Raw genomic sequence first — 22,641 nt, 5'->3', positions numbered from 1 at the left:
TCACCACTCTCCTCATCTCCTTCCTTTAATTCTGAGGCTATGACCTCTATTTCTAGACTCTCCCACTATTGTGGATGTTAGATCACTAGGTTTAATTTGGTATCAACTACAGAAAAATGCATGATAACGTGTCCTACAGTGTATTCATAGGCAGCTGAGAACAAACATTGTGTAATATTGATTTCAGCATCTGCAGTGTTTTGTGCCTCCTGTTTGCATAACAGCATCCTGATACCAATTTTTGCAGACAAGATGAATGGTCACTTATCTTGACCCTGCTTGTAATTACAGTCGCACAGATCTTGTTCCATGCGCATCTCAAGTTCTTTTTTTAAAAATCATATTTGCTTGAAACAGTATATGGAGTTTATAATTTCTCTGTGGAAATATTCTGTGACCTCTGTCCAAAATTGGACATATGAGCCTGCTCATTGATTTCATCGATGGTTTAGTTCGTAATGTACCTTGTTAGTAAATTTCAAATCATATATTTATTTGAGGCTACCTTTTAAAGCTGAATAAGCTAGTGCTAGAAATTCATTCTATGTCAATTGACTTGAGTGAAATTAAATTCTATTAAAAAGTGGAAACTTGCTGATGCTATTTTAACAGCATGCTTAGTGCTAACAAACAGTAATCTCCTCCGCAGCTGTTTCTCCAACTGTTCCTCTTGCTCACTGAACAGCAACTTGCACAAAGAATACCTTCAATATGTCAAATATCCCTCGGCAGTGAGGATAAGAATCAGATACTGAGGATAATAATCAACCCCTGAACTGCCTCCAGTCTTGAAACACCAGTTTATGCATCAGTAAGGCAAATTTGACTCGGGATTCCTAGTTGATTTGTGTAGGAAGGGACTGCAGATGCTGGTTTACACTGAAGATGGACACAAAATGCTGGAGTAACTCAGTGGGACAGGCAGAATCTCTGGATAGAAGAAATGGGTCCTTCTTTAGGATTCACTCCAGCATTTTGTGTCTATTTTCTAGTTGATACGTTGTACAGTAAGCATGACTTTCATTGATTGTAACAATTTTAATTTGAATAAAAAGTGATATATATAGGAAGGAACTGCAGATGCTGATTTAAACTGAAAATAGACAGAAAAAACTGGAATAACTCAGCGGGTCAGACAGCATCTTTGGAGAAACAGAATAGGTGACGTTTCGGGTCAAGACTGTTCTTCAGTCTGACCCAAAACGTCGCCTATTCCTTTTCTCCAGAGATGCTGTCTGACCTGCTGAGTTACTCCAGCTTTTTCTGTCTATCTTCTGATTTTGATATAATTTAATAACTGCTCTCTCTGGTAACTGACCACATCAATTAACAACAAAAAAAGCTCTTACAAAATTGCAATTTATTTTGCTATGTATTTAATTTCTGCCCAGTATTTAAAACTTGTTCCTATTTACACAATATTTACATTTGTCCATATAGTCTCTTATAATCCCATACAATTCAATATTTTAATTAACTTGGCTAACGTCCTAAAATCTGGCTCCATCCTGAACTCTGAATTTGACCAGTTTAACTTAAGTGTTTTAAGTTAAGGGCCTGCCCCAGTTGGGCGACCTAATCCGCGAGTTCGGCCTCGACTCATATTCGCAGCATGGTCGACATGAGGTCGTATGAGGTCTTCGTAACTCTCTTTCATGCTCGAGAGTGGTCTCCGCGTACTCGAGGCCTCAGCTAGGTCGCAGCATTTTTATCAATATGTTAAAAAATGCCCGCGAGTAAAAAAAGGTTGCATGGAAAAAATTGATACTTTTTTTACTCGTAGGTTTAGTCGTAGTAGGTCGGCATGTTAGTCGTAGGTAATCGAGGGTAGTCGAAGGTAGTCATAGATCGTCTTTATCATAGCCGAAGGGAGTCGAAGGGAGGTCAAAGGAGATCGAAGGAGGTCGTCTTCACTCTCCACTATTCGGTGTCTAATTTTCCCGAAGTTAGTCGTAGCTAGTCATAGCTAGTCTAATCTGGTTTTCAACATAATCAAAGGAGGTTGAAAGAGGTCTCCTACATAGTCGAATGAGGTCTTCAACATGTCATTTTTTCAAACTCTTATAAACTCACCAATTAGGTCGCCCAAGTGGGACAGCCCCTTTAGATTGATTCTCACCTTGACTCCTGCATATTTACTGGTACATGGCCAGGAGCCCTTCCTACAAATGCCACATCATTGCCATGCTGACCAATGAGTCCGAACTTAAAGAGCATTATGCATAAATGGGTTCATGCATCTGAGGGAAAGCTGGTAGGAGAGAGGGCACTCAATGTGCCATGAACCCCACCAAGCAGTGGAACGGCGGATTGATTTCAATGTTATGACTGGACTCTACCAAGGCATCTGAATCATCCTACCACAACCAGAGAGCAGTGCCAAATTACTGTCTACCTCTTTGATGTCCCTCGGACTATCCTTTACCAGACTTTGATGGCTTTACCGTGCACTAAATGTTATTCCCTTGTCATGTATCTATACATTGTAAATGAATTGATTGTAATCATGTATTGTCTTTCTGCTGACTGACGCAACAAAAAGCTTTTCACTGTCCCTCGGTACATGTGACAATGTGACACCGTGTATCAGTGGGGGCGCTGCAATGGCGGCAGCTCTGTCAGCAGCTCGTTAGTTTTTTTAAATTTAAATTTTTTTTAGTATGTTTTAAAGGATGTTTTTAATGTTTCTTTGTGTGTGGGGGGTGGTGTTGGGGGGTGAGGGGGAAACCGTTTCAGCCGCCTCCTCCATGGAGAGGCGACTTTTTCCAGGTCACCTCCCCCGTGGCCTAACAGCAAGGATCGGCGCAGCCTTTCCCAGAGACGCGCCCAGGACATCAGCGGCGGGCGCAGCGTGGACTCTCTGCATGGAGCGGGCGAACCCTCGCTGGGGCTCGCCGGAGGGTAGCGCTCCGTTTTGCTGTCCTGGGGCAGCCGGCAGCTTGAAGCCGCGGTCTGCACAGCTCCAGCTGGCGCGGCGTCTACAGCCCGGGATCCCTCGTGGGGGACCCGGGGGAAGAAGAAGCCATCACTGCCGGCCCGCGGCCAACTTCTACTGCAGGCTCAGTGGCAACTTACCATCACCCGTGGAGGGAAGCTTCGACCGCCGGCCCTGCGGCCTGCGGTGCTTCTGGCTGCGGCGCGGCAGCGAACTTTAAACTTTAAATGTTCGACCGCCAGCCTGCGGCCTACACCAACTTAAAGCCACGGTCTCCGGTGGGGAAGAGCCGACTCTGGACTTACCTGGACTTGTACCTTGTCCATTTACCATCTGGACGCCCGCAGCAACAGCTGCGGAGGGTTGAGGTCCCGACCACGGGGGAAAATGGAGGAGGACTGACCAAATTGTGTGCCTTCCATCACCGTGATGAATGCTGTGGTGGATGTTTATGTTAAATTTTTATTGTGTTTTTGTGTGTGTTCTTTATAATTGTACCGCTGCTGACATATTCATTTCACTTGCACTTTATGTGTAATGTGACAAATAAATCGCATTGTATTGTATTGTAAAACTCAACTGAACTGTAAAAAATGAGCTCATCCAGGACCAGGCACAAAAGTGTAAGATCGTTATCAATAATGCCTCAGTCTTGGTTTAAATCTAATGTTTTTAAAGTCTACAGAGATTGTGGACTCCTTAGTTGAATTTTTTTTCAAAACTCTCTAAATTCCAGGAGATTCCAGAAGAATGGAAACCTGCCACCATGTTTCCCTTGTTCAAAAAAGGAGGGAGACGGGATTCTGTACAGCAGTTAGTTTCACATCTATGGCTGGCAAGATATTAGAATCAATAATCAAAGATGAAAATCTATTCATTTAGAAAAAAATAAATGTAAGCAAACCTAGTCATCATGGTTTAATGGAAGGTAAAACGTGTTTGGCAATTTTGTGATTGAGAGGGTTGCTAGAGGGGAATAGTAGATGTAGTATATTTTGATATCCAGAAGTCATTTCTCAAGGTGCCACAAAAGTGGCTGCTGTATAAATTAAGAGCATAGAGCACTGCACGAAGTGAACATGAAGAAAATGGAAATGTATAACATAAGAACAGGTTTTACAACCTACCACATTTGTGCTGACCATGTTATCAATCTAAGCAAATCTCCTGCTTACATATGTCTCCAACTATTCCCTGCCTGTTCAGACTTAATGTTACTGAAACATCATATCTAAACATTCTACCACCTCCGCTGGCACTGCATTCCATGCACCTATCACCCTCTGAGTAAAATACTTGCCTTGAAAATCTCCTTTAAATGTTCCCACTCCCACCCTCAACCTATACCTTCTCTGAATGATGAATGATACCTTATTGTCACATGTGACAAGTCAAGAGTGATATTCTTTGTTTTGCATACCCAAGGAATCACAGCAGATCATTGGGACAGCACTTTCCTGTTAGATATTCCAGGTCCGAGCACCACGAGGTGTTGACTAGAGCGAAGAACGTTCCATCCCTGATATTACCCATGGTTATCATATAATCCATCTGGTGAACTGAGAAGCCTTAGATTGTGTGCTACAAGTGGCTCCAATTTCTCGGCATTGATGTTTCAAATTGAAATATTATCACAGACAACTGTCAAATTCTTTAGGAAGTCATGGTATGCCATGTCAATGAATAATTATCAAGCCATATACTTTGGTATCCCATAAACTGAAAAGGTGAAGGTTAAATAATATAGCCATCATCTATCTTGTCAGTTTTTAACCTGAATTTCCTTCTGTTATCTATCTTTTAGTTTGTCTATTGCTTTCAGATGAAGGTTCAAACAATCTTTTTGCTTTAATCTCCATGGGAGATGAGAAATATTTATTGAGATAACATTTGGTTTAGCATTTGTACTCAGCACATCTCCCATTGCAGTTTAGATTTTGCATTCGACAATCTGTTTTTGATTCACCATGGCTGCCTATTTTATTATAACGATACATGTGCGTATAGAATCAGATGTCAAGATCACAACCAGATGAAGTGCAAATATTTATCCTCATGTGCTTTCATATTTTATAAACCCATATAATGTTTTCAATGATAGATTGCTTCAAAGAAAATTTATCCTCTGAGCTTATCAGTAGGAATCAATAGATAGGAAAATATATAATGCGTTGATACAATGTACCATTTATCCAAGATAAACCTCTTATATTCAGCAGTTTCTCACCGTTCAATTTACTGCACTCACTGGGAATAGGGTTACAACAGTAGCATTTGATTCTGAGACCTTAGACATTCCTTGGTGCAGAGTATAAGACATTTAATTTGTCATAAATATCCCAATGATAAAATATCCCAGAATTCCACTTGTACATGAACAACCACAAAAAAGACACACTGCAGCAAGAATGTTATTTTTATATGTGCAAATAGATAATAGAACATTGGACATATAATGTGCAGCAGAGAAACAGTGCTGTACTGTATAGGCACAGCCAACAATGCCTGTGCCAAACACGGTCAAGAACAAATCTAATCTGCCTGCACATAAATCAGATCCCTCCATTCGCTGCATATCCATATGTATACCTGGCAGTCTCTTAAATCCCTATTCATGTCTGCCTCAACCTCTAGTAATGCGTTCCAAGCCCTCAACAACTTCTGTGTAAAACAAAAAACAAAAAAGACTGCTTAATGGATTTGAAATTTCAATCTTTAAGAAATAAATTCAGACTGTCTACCCTATCAATTCCTCACATCATCTTATATTCTAACAGGCTGCCCACAGCCTCCAGTATTCCAGAGAAAACAACACATCTCCCCAACCCCTCCCAGTAATTAATATATCCTAATCCAGGCATCATTCTTGGTTAAACCACCTCTGCAGCCTTTCCTAAGCCTCTGCATCCTCCTGTAACAACCTGAACTGCACACAATATTCCAAATGTGGGCTAACCAAAGTTCTATTAAGCTACATCATGACTTCATAATTGTTAAATACAAGATATGCAACATGATTTCTACAAAATTATACATAGAAATCTTGGTAGGAAAAAAAATCAGATGATAAGTTTTCAATGGGGAAAATTACATAAAGTTAAAAGTAATTAAAATAAAAGTAAATTAAACAACATAATTCACTGCTTTTCTCCTTGGAGCTCCATGTCTCCAAATGAGGAGTCAATCAGGATAGTCCTGAGACCAACAGTCTGCTGATCAGGAAATTGTGCTGCAAACTCTTTTCAGGGATAGCTTGTGGAAAATTGGTGGATGACATATTTCACTAAAAAAGTTTTTTTGAGGGGCTGCCACTTCAATATTGGAGATAAGTTACAACCATTTGTTGAGTAGCGTAAAAAAATAGTTAACAGTAGAGGGTACTGCATGTCTGTGATAGCTTGATGGACATTACTACATCATCAGATGCAGCACGTCGAACAATCCCTGTTCCAGGCATACACTGGCCCTATCCCCGAACCCTACCTCCATTACATTGACGATTGCATTGGTGCTACCCCCTGCACCCATGTAGGACTCACTTACTTCATTAACTTCATCACTAATTCCATCCTGTACTCAAATTCACTTGGATCATCTCCGTCATCTCCCTACCATTTCTAGATCTCATTGTATCCATCACAGAAAACAGACTATTGACCGATATTTACTACAAACCTACTGACACCCATAGCTATCTTAACTACACTTCTTCCCACCCTGCTTCCTGTAAAGACTCGCCTGCTCCCAATTTCTCCATCTGCGCCGCATCTGTGCCCAGGAGGCGGTGTTCCATACCAGGGTATTGGAGATGTCCTCGTTCTTTAGGAAACGGGGATTCCCCTCTTCCATTGTAGACAAGGCTCTCACTAGGGTCTCCTCGATATTTTGCAGCTCCGCTCCTGCTCCTCCTCCCCTCATTCATAACAAGGACACAGTCCCCCTTTTCCTCACTTTCCACCTCATCAGCCGTTGCATAAAGCATATAATCCTCCAACATTTTCACCACCTCCAACGGGATCCCACTACTGGCCACATCTTTCCATCTACACCCCTTTCTGCTTTCCGCTGAGACCATTCCCTCTGAAACTCCCTTCCCACCCAAATCACTCCCTCCCCACGTACTATCCCCTGTAACCACAGGAGATGCAACACCTGCCATTTTACCTCCCCCCTCGACTCCATCCAAGGACCCAAACAGTCTTTTCGGGTGAGGCAGAGGTTCACTTGCACGTCCTTCATCCTCATCTACCGCTGTTTCAGTTGTCAACTTCTCTAAATCAACGAGACCAAGCGCAGACTCAGCGATCGTTTCGCTGAACAGCTCCGCTCAGTCCGTCTTAACATAACTGATCTCCCGTTGATTGCCCACTTCAAGTCCCCCTTCCATTACCAATCTGACCTTTCTGTCCTGGGCCTCCTCCATTGTCAGAGTGAGGCCCATCGCAAATTGGAGGAACAGCACCTCATATGTTGCTTGGGTAGTTTATACCCCAGTGGTATGGGCATTGACTTCTCTAACTTCAGATAGCACTTTCTTTCTCTCTCCATCCCCTCCTCCTTTCCTGTTCTCCCACTAGTCTTACTGTCACAGACTACATTCTATCTTTGCCCCGCCCCCTCTCCTGACATCAGTCTGAACAATGCTCTCAACCCGAAACGTCACCCATTCTTTCTCTCCAGAGATGCTGCCTATCCCATTGAGTTACTCCAACATTGTTTGTCTAACTGCATCATTAGACATGGAACAAAGATTGGAATGCTTTCTCTTCCCACTTGCAACTAAAAGAAGAATGCAGCTGTAATTAGGAATGCATGGCTTATTTCACCGATAGACTCCCCAGCAGCAATTGAGGTAGGGGCAGTCTGATTAATTTTCACAGGAGTGGGACCTTGACACGGTCTTCCATATGCATTAGTGTATAATATGATTAACTGTACCAGGCTACGCATGCATAGAGATGCTGATTACTTTTATAATTAGTTTTTCAATTAAGATGAAATTGCATAGTGCATGCGAATATTGCACAATTAATGACTTGGTCAATGAATACTTTATTTTCCTTGAAAACGTTATTTTTTTCTGAATGAACCTGAAGTGCTGATTACTAATATGATTAAAGTATTGGATCTTGCCCAGTACAATTAAAATAATTGGAATCGTAACAATTGGGGAAAAAAAAAGCAAGTACCATTTTGTGATCGCATAGAAAAAACAAAAAGAAGGCTGAAAACACAGCAGGTCAGACAATAGCACTGGAAAGTGATAAAGAGTTAAAAAGTGACCTCAAAAAAAATGATTATGGTTGATATGTTTGAATTAATTTTTCAGCAGTTGATGAGAAGTTCAAAGGTGGAAAGGTCAATTTATTGTCACAATTAAGGTACAGTGAAACTCGAATTACCATACAGCCATACTTAAATAAGCAACAAGACACACAACTACATAAAAGTTAACATAAACATCCATCACAGTGGATTCTCCAGTTTCCTCACTGTGATGGAAGGCAATAAAATCTAAACTTCTTCCTCTTTATTCTCCCGCGGTCGGGGCACACGAACCATCCGCAGTCGGGGTGATCGAAACCAGCAGCCAGTGTTCAAAGCTCCCGTGTCGGGGCGATCGTTTCCCTGGAGCTCCTGAAGTTGGTCCCTTACCAGAAACCGCGAACTCCACGATGTTAAAGTCCGCATGTTCCTGCAGTTGGAGCTCCCAAAGTCAGTCTCCAGCAGAGGCCGCCAGCTCCGCGATGTTAGGCCACAGTGTGGACGGAGATGCGATATGGAAAAAAATAGTAATGGATATTCTGAACACTTAAGGACTATGTAGAAAAAGCTCATGTTAATTTTTCTGGAGCCTTGGCTTCAATTTGTTTACAAATTAGAAATCATTATTGCCAACAAAAACACATAAACTCTGCTAAAAGATTTCCCTTTTCTTCCCATCATTTGTTAGAGATGGATCTTCCTTTTACTTAAAAATTCTCCCTTTCATAATTAGGTCAACACATCAGAATAAAGACCAAAATATCCTGGACACTGGTCTCAAAATCCAAACTCAATGCACAAAATATCAAATGTATCCCAAATTCCCAAACATAATATCCATGTTCTCCCGAGATGCTGCCTGACCCATTGAATTACTTCAGCATTTTGCATCCTTTTTAAAAAATGTAATCCGTTTTATGCAAGAAATTAAACTTTTGAGGGTGCAGATTTTGTTGATTAAGATAAATGCAACAGCAAATAAGATGTGATGATATTGCTGTGAGTTATGTGAGAACATATCAAATACAACAAGAGAAAGGTGGTTGTGTTTATTTCATGCTCTTATCCAGACCAACACAGAATTATGGTTCAATTAACCACCTAGGAAGTTGTGATTTATTTCTGTCAATTATGAGAGATAAGCAGAGTGAAGGAAAGTGGAGTTGAAGTCAAAGGATCCACAAACATGAACTGAATATTGCTGGCTTGGACTCAATGATTTAAACCTGATTTTAATTCTTATATTTATAACTCCGTAAGCACTGATGATTTCATAAGAATTTCTCCAGAAGTTAAATATAATATACTTAGAACAAATAGTGAAAAACCCAAAATATGCTTTCAAGAGATAAGATATAACGATCATAATGTGGAAAAATCCTAACAATTTTCTAAAATGAACTACCTATCTCTACAATTGTACATTGCAGCACAAATGTGGCAACAATTCATCACGTGATCATAGACAAATTGGTCAGGCATCTTAAAACATAACAATTGCTAATGAATTAGTAACACAATTGTTACACCACATTACTTTTCCACGAGTTCAATGAAAACTAAATCATGAGTTGCAATAAATCTAGACAATTGATTCATTATAAATTAGTTTAGCTGATCTGTGTATATCAATTTCAATTCCAGACTATTTTATTCTGATAAAAAAATATTCTTAACAGTGAGTGCATTTTTTCAATATCTCAATGTAATCTGTGTTGCTTGTGTTAGGTTGATTCCAATTTGTTTTGATTACAGGAGCTTTCCTTGTGATTTCAGTGAAGTATAGGCCAGTGGATCAGAAATTAAACTGTTTATTGTGGAGCATTTGAGAGTTTAGAGGCAATATTATTTTTTACAATTTGCACCTCATGCTGCACGACAAGTAATTTACTTGTTGGGTTCAATGAGGCTTCAGTAAATGTTATCAGGTCAGGTTCAAGGCTGAGTCCACAGGCATGATTTTAAGACCTATACATTCAAGCATTTTTTTTAAGATTGTTTTCTCTATGCCATAAACAATAAGTTAATTGAAGTCACCAAATATAGAAAGAGCAAGAGATTTTAACACTGCTGTAAAAGGCTGTTGCTTACTTAAAATAAATGATGCCCTGAAATAATTTTGCTTCTTACCACAAATATCTTAATGTCTGGGGTTAGATTTTTAAATGAAATACTTTATTTCTTTGCAGAAACTCAGGAATATTGTGGTTCAATTTCTGTGGAGCACAAAGTTTAAATTACATTGCTTAAAAATTATAGTCATACTGCATGGAAAAAGACCCTTTGGCCCTACTTGTCCATGTCAACCAAGACTACCCCATCTAATCTAGTCCCAATTAGCAGCAATTGGTCCATCTCCTTTGAAATCTGCTTTGTTCATGATTGTGACAAAAATATATTTGTTTCCAAATCTGTAATAAAAAGAGACGCCAACTTCAGTGCCCTGTTTATATAAATAAGGATTAAATTCCTGATTTGGTTTGGATGGGAGCATCACAACTAATTTGTGTATGTTCCGTTGGCAAGTGATCAACAGGTTTTATATGTCGAATTGCTCCATCCTGTCCAAGTTAATTGTGAATGGTCTCTTTTGATTTGCCCCATGAAATTAAATGTAAAGGATTAAAATTGGCTGACTATTACAGCTCTATCTAATTAAACATTTAAGTCAGTTGCCCTAATGGAAGATAAAGGGAAGACAACAGATGAATCCTAAGATTGAAGTTAAATGAATAAAAATAAACAGGGTTATTGATTCATTCATTCTTATCACATATGATTCTTTATTTGTTTGTTTCGGGTCCCTCTCTCCTCATTCAGAGGTGACTTAAGTGTGGATTCATATCATCTTTCATAGCTTCTTTATATTTTTGCCTGAACTGTTCCTTCAAACTCATTCCTTTAATTTTGTCTCGAGTGTAGGCACCAATGTTTAACCTAATTGTAGAAATTTACATCCCATTGGGACCAGTTCTTTGTTCATACCTTTGCTGATCATGGCTCTTTAGATATTTATCCAAGTGTACCTATTGCTTTCACATTTGGAAGAGAGCAAGAAAACACTAACATAGTTTTGTGCAGTGAGCACATCACAGCTTCCATGTGAGTGCTGCATTTTAATTTTGGTTAATATCATATGGTTTGGACAAAATTCTCAAACTACGTATTGATGCAGGATTAGAGGAGGAAACATTAACCAGATCCCATCGATGTGCTTTGTGCTCATTAAGAGCACCAATGTGGTCTAGAAATGGCATGTAGGTCATATATTTCACATTCCCTTCCAGCATAGAAGAAAGTCATTCATCCCATCTGATCTCTGTGTACCTTATCAGTCCCATTCCCTACCCATTCATTCTCTCACTCATGACCATGATTTTCCTGCAAACCCACACACTAGGGGCAAATTACAGTGGTCATTTAAATTCATAATTAATAGGCCTTTGGGATGTGGGAGGCAATCAGAGGACACAGTAAAAATGTACAAACTCCACAGGGAAATTGTGTTGGTTGGGACGGTGAGACTGCTGCACTACCTGCAGCACCACTGCCATTCAGATTATAGCAGGAGATTAGGAAAATCTTTGAAATATTCAGACCCAAGGTTTTACACAGGCATCTTGGAAAATGAAATCATGTTATCAGGTGAAATATAAGCTCATTGAAGGAAAATAAGGACATTAATTAAAGTTAGCAAAAAATGTCAAATGGTCTATGCTGTGGTTTATTGCCGTATTTCTTGTGCTATTGAGGGCACAAAAAGTAGAAATATACTAACAACAAAGAAGCTACAAAACAACAAGACCTGTGTACAGTTCACAGGGCAACTTGGGCAGCTTAACAGAATGGGATGAAGGTGCAATGTAATATCTATAAATATGACTCAAAATGCTGCAGTAACTCTGTGGGACAAACAGCATCTCTGGTTAGAAGGAACAGGTGACGTTGCGGGTCGAAGAAGTGTCTCGACCCAAAACATCAGTCTGAGCAAGGGCCTCGACCCAAAACATCAGTCTGAGCAAGGGTCTCGACCCAAAACATCACTTGTTCCTGCTATCCAGAGATGTTGCCTGTCCCGCTGAGTTACTCCAGCATTTTGTGTCTATCTTTGGTTCAGCACCTGCAGTTCTTTCCTACGCATATGTAAATATGAGATCATTCATTAGAAAAATTAGAAATTGAAGTTTATATTTAAAATAAGATGTTGAAGTGCATGGCTAACAAAATGATATGTAAGGTAGTAGCACAGTCTATAATGCATTACATCATAAATGATCTCTGACGTTACAAAACATTAAAGATACCACTCTGTATTGCTCGATGTTTTAGGCGGATTTTACAAAAATGGACGTAAAATGCTTGAGTAGCTCAGCGGGTCAGGCAGCATCTCTGGAGAAAAGGCATGGGTGACATTTGTATCCGAAACATCATATGTTCCTTTTCTCCAGAGATGTTGCCTGACCCAGTGAATTACTCCAGCATTTTGAGTCCATCTTTGGTATAAACCAGCATCTGCTTCTCCTTCCTACTCATTACAAAAATATACTGATATTGAAGAAAGCAGAGAGTTTAGATTAACTTGGTTAATGCCAGCATGCAACACAACACTTTATAGGAGAGATTTGAGATGCTGAGGCAATTTACACTGCAGCAAGAAGATTTAAAACATGATTTATACATTCTAAATTATGGAATAAGTATTTCTCTTGTTTGGGAAGTAAGCAGGAAGGGTAATCAATTTTTGAATATCTGACGATTCAAGGATTTGAAAAGAGAGCTGAATTAGTTTTACATGGAACCTGCAACACATTGGCACAGATTTTAAGAACAAAATGAATCCCTTTTGTGATATTGAACTTCAATGGCAAAACATTATATCTTGTGTTTCCAAAAAAAAAACAATTTGCAGTTGTTAAAAATGTTTGCAGGTAATTTAATCATTTAGAGTCGTATCTGATTTTCATAATTTTATCATGAACATCTGGGTACATTTATTGATCTGTTGCTTCAAGTGTAGTTCTAGAATTGAACAATATACATTGTCCTATTGTCAACAGAATACAAGCCTTGCATACTGGGACTGTGACATTAGTTAACACTGAAACTTATCACTTAAGCAGTATATTTTCAATCAATGATTTCCCATTGGAAATTTTTTTTAAAAGTGTGCATTCAAGTTTTGCACTTTTCCATTTCTCTTGCATAACATCGTTTAGAATATCAAATTGTTAAGCTTCTAGTGCATGCATTTTCCGCAAAAGCAATTGGCTATAATTAATAGGCTTGCACAAAGAGTGTGAACATGTGGTGACATGTCGCGGAGTGACACCTGTTTGGTCGTGAGTAGTTGCCCAACGTGTCGTACCTTTTTCTGATCGCCGCTGGATTTTCAACATTTTGAAAATTTTCGGCGACCTGCTGCGACTATGACGGGTGCCGGCAAGTCGCCGAAAAAAATCTCATGTGGGACAGGCCCTTAAGGTTGATTTAGATCAGTGAGAGTCTTTAGTTTAGTTTAGAGTTACAGCACGGAAACAGGCCCTTTGGCTAGCGATCCCCGCACATTAACACTACCCTACACACACTGGGGCAATTTCTACAATTATACCAAGCCAATTAACCTACAAACCTGTATGTCTTTGGAGTGTGGGAGGAAACTGAAGATCTCGGTGAAAACCCACGCATGTCATGTGGAGAAGATACAAACTCCGTACGGACAGCTCCTGTAGTCGGGATCGAACTCGGGTCTTTGGCACTGTAAGGCAGCAATTCAACCCCTGCGTCACTGTGCCACATTTGCAGATTTAGCTGTTGCAGCAGCGGAACTATTTCAGCAATGAAAAATAATCTTATAAATGGCACTGTTGAAATGTCAGTATTGCCCTACTTCCAACAGGAAATGACTGACTTGAAATTGTATCAGAAAACACCACATTTTTTCAGTGAAATCTAAATAGTAATGTTAAATTGTTACATTTGTGTACATTCAGAGGCCAAACTCCAAGCAATTGTCAACTGATTCACTGAAGCATACGAGAGAATGGATCTTACACTCAAGAACCACAAGATGAATGTCTTCTTCCATCCTGCCCTCAGCGCACAGCGCTCCCTTCAGACGACGAATATCCATAGCGAGTTCCTAGAACTCCTACCTCTCAGTGAAGGCATACGGCACTCTCAGTAATGAAATTCACTGCCTCCTTCAATGCACCAGCATAGCCTTTGGTCGACTGAGGAAAGGGTATCTGAAGAGTAAGATCTGGCATGAAATGTGGTCTACTGGTTATTAGTGACCGCATCCTCTGACATACGTCTACGGCCTGGGTTGCCGATAGCAGGCATCTCAAAACATTGGATACAAAGCAACTGCACATTGGTCTGTAATTGACAGAGAAAATGCATGTGGCAAAAAGCAGCTCCCAAAAAGGATGCCAAGAAAGACGTAATCAACAAAGAACTGATTAATAGCACAGTGGCACAGCTAATGGAGTCATTGCCTCACCATCAGAGACCCAGGTTCAATCCTGACCTCAGATGCTGTCTGTGTGGAATTTGCATGTTCTCTATGTGATCCTGTAGATTTAATCTAGCTGCTTCAGTTTCCTTGCAAATCCCAAAGCTGAGGGGGGTGGTAAATTAATTGACACTGTAAATTATTCCTAGTATACAGTTGAGGAGTAGAACCTACTTGGGAATTGGTGATAATCTGGAAATAATAAAACATTTGGTTAAATTAGGATTAATGTTTATTTTCAGCAACGGTGGGCCGAAGACCTGGTTTCTGTGGTGTGTCAATAGCTGGGATTCAATGTCTGGTTCTGCAAAATCCTCCAAATACATTTGAAGAGTGAACTAATCAATTATCTCCTAGCCTAACATTCTTAGGAATTAAGCTTTTATTATACTCATTTGCTGCGTTAGACAAATCTTGTTATTCACATATCTGACACTAGACTCCCAAAATAAATGTTCTTTTCTGAGCTCTGTTGCTGTAAGAATTTACAAGTTAGACAGAAAATATACAAGCATATGCTCAAATCCTCCTTGATATGTGTACATCATTCCTAGTGACTGATTTTGGGGAATCCATGAAATATAATTTGTCAACAGCGCTTTAAATTGAGTTTGGAGGATCCGCACCCAAAATGTTGTCTGTCTATTCGTTCCACAATTTCTGCCTGACCAATTGCAATGCTGCCTGACCCTGCTGACTTACTTCAGCACTTGCTCTTCCAAGCAATATTCCAGCATCTACAGTGGAGAGTTTGGATTTTTGGTCTTTCATAACTGAGATTAACTTGGTCCAAGTTACATAGATAAACATAGTTTACATAGATTTACATCCCCTCAATGGAGGGCTCGAGGCCCCCGACTGTGGGAGAGCATAGTAGGGAAGAGATTTGAACTTTTTTTCGCCTTCCATCACAGTGAGGAATGTGGAGGAGTCACTGTGGTGGATTTTTATGTTAAAATGTATTTGGTGTGTTCCATTGCTTTTTATTTGTATGACTGACTTGGCAAATGAAATTCCTGCAAATGAAATGCAAAACATACTTGGCTAATAAAGTATTATTGTGATTGTGATAATTGTGAGGAGAAATAATAACAAGACACTTTGTGGCATTTAATTCAAGTGTAATCAAGTGTAATTATAACTAAACGCAAGGGAGAGGATGAAACCATAACCATCCTTGCACTTCATAGTTAACGTGAAGTTATAGTCACATAACATAAGATTAGAATTGGTAAAAGATAAGTGAAGTGTAAAAATAATTAGTTGTATTGCTATTCAGGCATCTTTGTTCAAATGTTATACAGCACATACAATTTCTTGCAAATTTAAAAATAGTTTCTATTAAATCACTGGAAAGATACCCTAGCAGGGATGACAGTGGAATAACAATGGCAGGTATTTGTAGGAATAATACAAAAGGTGCAGGATCAGTTCGTTCCAAAGAAGGAGAACGATTCCAAAGGGAGTAAGGGGCGACCGTGGCTGACAAGCGAAGTAAGGGACAGTATAAAAATAAAAGAGAAGAAGTACACATAGCAAAGATGAGCGGGAAGCCAGAGGATTGGGTAACGTTTAAAGAGCAACAGAAGATAACTAAAAAGGCAATACGGGGAGAAAAGATAAGGTATGTAGATAAGCTAGCCAAGAATATAAAGGAGGATAGGAAAAACATATTTAGATAGGTGAAGAGGAAAAAATTAGTTAAGACCAAAGTTGGACCCATCGAAGACTGAAAAGGGTGAATTTATTATGGGGAACAAGGAGAACACAAACAATCTTCCTGATGCATTCATAGCAAAAGGATTTGAGTATAGGAGCAGGGAGGTTCTACTACAGTTGTACAGGGTCTTGGTGAGACCAGACCTGGAGTGTTGCGTACAGTTTTAGTCTCCAAATCTGAGGAAAGACATTCTTGCCATAGAGGGAGTACAGAGAAGGTTCACCAGACTGAGGATGTCAGGACTTTTATATGAAGAAAAAGACTGGATAGATTCGGTTTGTACTCACTAGAATTTAGAAGATTGAGGGGGGATCTTATAGAAACCTACAAAATTCTTAAGACATATGTCCAATCGGAATGGATTCATTTACAAATGCCTTTGTAGGAGCACAAGCACTTGGTGAACGTTCCATCGTGCGATGTCACAATGCCCAATGCTCAAAGACATTGTTGCCATAGAGGGAGTGCAGAGAAGGTTCACCAGACTGATTCCTGGGATGTCAGGACTTTCACATGAAGAAAGACTGGATAGACTTGTCTTGTACTCGCTAGATTTTAGAAGATTGAGGGAGTGTCTTATAGAAACTTACAAAATTCTAAAGTGGTTGGACAGGCTAGATGCAGGAAGATTGTTCCCGATGTTGGGGAAGTCCAGGACAAGGGGTCACAGTTCAAGGATAAAGGGGAAATCTTTTTGGACCAAGATGAGAAAAACATTTTTCACACAAAGAGTGGTGAATCTCTGGAACTTTCTGCCACAGAAGGTAGTTGAGGCCAGTTAATTGGCTATATTTGATTTAGATGTGGCCCTTGTGGCTAAAGGGATCAGGGGGTATGGAGAGAAGGCAGGTACAGGATACTGAGTTGGATGATCAGCCATGATCATATTGAATGGTGGTGCAGGGTCGAAGGTACAAATGGCCTACTCCTGCACCTATTTTCTATGTTTCTATGTTTCAATGTACTCACCAGAGCATCTGGGGTGATGGAGGAACTGAAAGAAATCCACATTAGGTAGGAAATGGTGTTGGGGAGACTAATGGGACTGAAAGCTGATAAAACCCCAGGGCCTGTTGATCTGCATCCCAGGGTACTTAAGGAAGTGGCTCTAGAAATCGTGGACGCATTGGTGATCATTCTCCAATTGATTCTATAGATTCAGGATCAGTTCCTGTGGATTGGAGGGTAGCTAATGTTATCCCTTTTTTTAAGAAAGTTGGGAGAGAGAAAACAGGGAATTATAGACCAGTTAGCCTGACATCGGTGGTGGGGAAGATGCTGGAGTCAATCTTAAAAGATGAAATAGCGGCATATTTGGATAGCAGTAACAGGATCAGTCCGAGTCAGCATGGATTTACAAAAGGAAAATCATGCTTGACTAATCTTCTGCAATATTTTGAGGATGTAGGAAAATGGACAAGGGAGAGCCAGTGGATGTAGTGTTCCTGCACTTTCAGAAAGCATTTGATAAGGTCCCACATAGGAGATTAATGGGCAAAATTAAGGCACATGGTATTGAGCGGAGAGTGCTGACATGGTTGAAAATTGATTGGCAGACAGGAAACAAAGGGTAGGGATTAACAAGTCCCTTTCAGAATGGCAGCCAGTGACTAGTGGAGTACCACAAGGTCCGATGCTGGGACCACAACTATTTACAATATATATTAATGATTTAGATGAAGAGATTACAAGTAAAATTAGCAAATTTGCAGATGACACAAAGCTGGTTGGCAGTGTGAACTGTGACAAGGATGCTATGAGAATGCAGGGTAACCTGGACAGATGCAGTTTAATGTGTATAAATGTGAGGTTATCCACTTTGGTAGCAAAAACAGGAAGGAAGATTATTATCTAAATGGTGTCAAGTTGGGAAAAGGGGAAGTACAACGGGATCTGGGGGTCCTTGTTCATCAGTCAATGAAAGTAAGCATGCAGGTACAGCAGGCAGTGAAGAAAGCAAATGGCATGTTGGCCTTCATAACAAAGATGAGTTGAGTATTGAAGCAAAGAGGTCCTTTTGCAGATGAACAGGGCCCTAGTGAGAACACACCTGGAGTATTGTGTGCAGTTTTGGGCTCCAAATTTGAGGAACGACATTCTTGCTATTGAGGGAATGCAGTGTAGGTTCACAAGGTTAATTCCCAGGTTGGCGGGTCTCTCATATGCTGAGAGAATGGCGGGTCCCTCATATGCTGAGAGAATGGGCTTGTATACTGGAATTTGGAAGGATGAGAGGAGATCTTATTGGAACATATAAGATTATTAAGGTTTTTGACATGCTAGAGGCAGGATACATGTTCCCAATGTTGGGGGAGTCCAGAACCAGGGGCCATAGCTTAAGAATAAGGGATAAGCCATTTAGAACGGAGATGAGGAAATACTTTTTCACTCAGAGAATTGTGAGTGTGGAATTCTCTGCCCCAGAGGGTGGTGGAGGCCAGCTCTCTGGAGACTTTCAAGAGAGAGCTAGTTAGGGCTCTTGAAGATAGCGGAGTCAGGGGATATGGGGAGAAGGCAGGAACGGGATACTGATTGTGTATGATCTTAAGATCTTAAGAATCTTAAGAAAGAAATTAAAGAAATTAGAAAAGCTAAAAGAAGATATGAGGTTGCTTTGGCAAGTAAGGTGAAAGTCAATCCAAAGGGTTTCTACAGCTATATTAATAGCAAAAGGATAAGGAGGGATAAAATTGGTCCATTGGAGACACAGAGTGGACAGCTATCTGCAGAGCCAAAAGAGATGGGGGAGATATTGAACAATTTTTTTTCTTCGGTATTCACCAAGGAGAAGGATATTGAATTATGTGAGGTAAGGGAAACTAGGAGAGTAGCTATAGAAACTATGAGGTTCAAAGTAAAAGAAGTACTGACACTTTTGAAAAATATAAAAGTGGATAAGTCTCCAGGTCCTGACAGGATATTCCCTAGGACATTGAGGGAAGTTAGTGTAGAAATAGCTGGGGCTATGACAGAAATATTTCAAATGTCATTAGAAACGGGAATAGTCCCCGAGGATTGGCGTACTGCGCATGTTGTTCCATTGTTTAAAAAGGGTTCTAAGAGTAAACCTAGCAATTATAGACCTGTTAGTTTGACTTCAGTGGTGGGCAAATTAATGGAAAAGATACTTAGAGACAATATATATAAGCATCTAGATAAACAGGGTCTGATTAGGAACAGTCAACATGGATTTGTGCCTGGAAGGTCATGTTTGACTAATCTTCTTGAATTTTTTGAAGAGGTTACTAGGGAAATTGACGAGGGTAAAGCAGTGGATGTTGTCTATATGGACTTTAGTAAGGCCTTTGACAAGGTTCCTCATGGAAGGTTGGTTAAGAAGGTTCAAATGTTGGGTATAAATGCAGGAATAGCAAGATGGATTCAACAGTGGCTGAATGGGAGAAGCCAGAGGGTAATGGTGGATGGCTGTTTATCGGGTTGGAGGCAGGTGACTAGTGGGGTGCCTCAGGGATCTGTGTTGGGTCCTTTGTTGTTTGTCATGTACATCAATGATCTGGATGAAGGTGTGGTAAATTGGATTAGTAAGTATGCAGATGATACCAAGATAGGGGGTGTTGTGGATAATGAAGAGGATTTCCAAAGTCTACAGAGTGATTTAGGCCATTTGGAAAAATGGGCTGAAAGATGGCAGATGGAGTTTAATGCTGATAAATGTGAGGTGCTACACCTTGGCAGGACAAATCAAAATAGGACGTACATGGTAAATGGTAGGGAATTGAAGAATACAGTTGAACAGAGGGATCTGGGTATAACCGTGCATAGTTCCTTGAAGGTGGAATCTCATATAGATAGGGTGGTAAAGAAAGCTTTTGGTATGCTAGCCTTTATAAATCAGAGCATTGAGTATAGAAGCTGGGATGTAATGTTAAAATTGTACAAGGCATTGGTGAGACCAAATCTGGAGTATGGTGTACAATTTTGGTCGCCAAATTATAGGAAGGATGTCAACAAAATAGAGAGAGTACAGAGGAGATTTACTAGAATGTTGCCTGGGTTTCAACAACTAAGTTACAGAGATAGGTTGAATAAGTTAGGTCTTTATTCTCTGGAGCGCAGAAGGTTAAGGGGGGACCTGATAGAGGTCTTTAAAATGATGAGAGGGATAGACAGAGTTGATGTGGACAAGCTTTTCCCTTTGAGAATAGGGAAGATTCAAACAAGAGGACATGACTTCAGAATTAAGGGACAGAAATTTAGGGGTAATATGAGGGGGAACTTCTTTACGCAGAGAGTGGTGGCGGTGTGGAATGAGCTCCCAGTGGAAGTGGTGGAGGCAGGTTCATTGGTATCTTTTAAAAATAAATTGGATAGGCATATGGATGAGAAGGGAATGGAGGGTTATGGTACGAGTGCAGGCAGGTGGGACTAAGGGGAAAAAAATTTGTTCGGCATGGAGATGGCCTGTTTCCGTGCTGTAATTGTTATATGGTTATATGGTTATATGATCAGCCATGATCACATTGAATGGTGGTGCTGGCTTGAAGGGCCAAATGGCCTACTCCTGCACCTATTGTCTATTGTGTATTGTCTAATATCATCCTGGTCATAAGAACACAGAATATATTTCTGTGAAATTTTTAACATTATAATTCTCATCAAATTCAATTAAAAATTTTATTTCTTTGACAAAGTTTAGGAATGTGTAATATCCTTCCAAAAGATGTCTCAGCCAAGCAACTTGGAATATATTTTTTAAATGATTTCAATATAATAAATTGAAACATTAAAAATTGAGTCAATGGAAAGGAGGCTGGTTTGTGTGATGGTTTGGGCTGTGTCCACAATTCTCTGTAATTTCTTGTGGTCTTGGATGAAATGGTCTTCGAACTGCCCAGGCCAGAACCTTGAGCAAAATACAAAGTGCTGGAGTAACTCAATGGTTTGGGCAGCTTCTTTAGAGGACATATATACAGAGAGGATTTCTGAGGATGTTGCCGGGACTCCAGGGACTGAGCTCCAGCGACTGGTTGAGTCAGCTGGAACTCTATTCCTGGGAGTGCAGGAGCATGAACAGAGGTGTAAAAAATCATGAGAGGAATAGATTGGGTAGTTGCACAGAGTCTCTTGTCCAGAGTACTGGAATTGAGGACCAGAGAAAATAGTTTAAGATGCAGGAGAAAAGATTTCATAGGAATCTGAGGGGTGACTTTTTCATACAATGGGTGGTGGGTGTATGGAACGAGCTATCAGAGGAGGTCGTTGAGGCAGGGCTATCCCAATGCTTAAGATAGGGATGTGGATAGGACAGGTTTGGAGGGATATGTGCCAAACGCAGGCATGTGGGATGAGTGTAGCTGGGACATGTTGGCCGGTGTGGCCAAGTTGGGCTGACGGCCCTGCATCCATGCTATACGACTCTATAAAATGATAAATTCAAATGGTCTGGAGAGTTTAGAATAATAATCAGAACTTTAGATACTTCAGGGCTTAACAGAACATCTAGTTTATACAGGAAAGGTGTCAAGCTTGAAATAGTCTTCCCCGTCATTAGATGCCCTCTCTCACAGCATTTAGTTTTACATTAATGATGTTATGTTTTTCCAAACTGTATGTCATTTACCATAGTGTACTAAAATAAGTTGAATAAAATGTTAATTCCTTACAAATTTTAGATTTGTTAAAATACTTCAATATCAGCTCTTACCGTAACAATCTGTGATGGGTAGAGCTCCATTCTGATTACTTTCTGTAATTCCCCTTTCAATCTTCTGGTATAAAGTTGAAAATGAATGCAGCCGACAGTTCAATCTCTTAACACCTTTGAATGACTTATCTTTATTCATTGCTAAAGTATGTAGTAATCCACTTTGAGCAACCAGATTCTTTCTATGCTGCTTGTAATATATTTGGCAAAAAAAATACTAGGGAATTGTGATTTGTTCATTAGTGGTCTAGATAATGCTGGTTTGGACCTACCACCTAGAATGGTCAGCACAGTGGCACAGCGGTAGAGTTGCTGCCTTTTTCAGTGCTTGCAGCGCAGGAGACCTGAATTTGATTCCGATTACGGGCACTGTCTGTTCGCAATTTGTACGTTCTCCCCGTGACCGCATGGGCTTTCTCCAAGATCTTCGGTTTCCTCCCACACTCCAAAGACTTGATGTATGTGTAAATTGTTCCCAGATGTGTAGGATAGTGTTAAAGTGCAGGGGTGATCACCTGTCTGTGTGGACACGGTGGGCCTCA

The sequence above is a fragment of the Leucoraja erinacea genome, chromosome 7, assembly GCF_028641065.1.
Source record: "Leucoraja erinacea ecotype New England chromosome 7, Leri_hhj_1, whole genome shotgun sequence".
NCBI lineage: Eukaryota > Metazoa > Chordata > Chondrichthyes > Rajiformes > Rajidae > Leucoraja > Leucoraja erinaceus.
This window is presented reverse-complemented; position numbering follows the sequence as displayed.